Here is a 629-nt window from a genome sequence, read left to right on the forward strand (position 1 = left end):
ACGCGCGTAAATAAATGTTAAATCGTAATGAGATTTTGCGATTTTAATAGAATAATATATATTACTATTATAATTTAATAAAAAAAACAAAAACAAAACATCTTTAAGTGAAATCTTTATACTTTATATACCTATATTATTTAAGGTAAGTAAAGAATAAGGTAGAAGCTTATAAAATGTAATTGATAAAGAATTTTAAATATTTTTGTTATCTTTATGAATAATCAGATTCGAACTGATGAACTCTACTTGGAAGGTAGATGCTATACCAACTTAACTATACTCATAGTTTATATTACGTTATGTTCTTTTAAAATAGATTTTAACTATCAATATGTGTCTAGCAGCAAATATATTTTTATATTATATAAAAATAAAAAATATAAATAAGGTATATTAGAAAAGTTAAATATGCGAAATTTTTATGATAAATAAGTATTCATTTTATTTTTATTAGAAAAATAGTAACATCAGGAAAACTAGCATAGATTTCCTTAAAAGGTTTTTTTGTCTTTATACACCCCTTCCCTTCGCTGGCTCCTTCCCTTCCCTTCGGCTGGCTGCTGCCCTTCGGAGTCGAGCGAAGAAAAGGTACCGCATGTCCTGCAGCTTCTAAAACAGTCTCTCCT

At 27.0% G+C, this 629-nt stretch overlaps 1 non-coding gene across 1 annotated transcript; it reads right to left on the reverse strand.

Moving 5' to 3' along the window:
* Positions 1-215: 215 nt before the first annotated feature.
* On the reverse strand, positions 216-287 carry SCP_t3000010. The gene has a single exon. It is a non-coding gene; the product is annotated as a tRNA-Gly (tRNA).
* Between the last annotated feature and the right edge of the window lie 342 nt (positions 288-629).

Source organism: Sparassis crispa, assembly GCF_003851025.1.
Source record: "Sparassis crispa DNA, contig_000029F, whole genome shotgun sequence".
Taxonomy (NCBI): Eukaryota; Fungi; Basidiomycota; class Agaricomycetes; order Polyporales; family Sparassidaceae; genus Sparassis; species Sparassis crispa.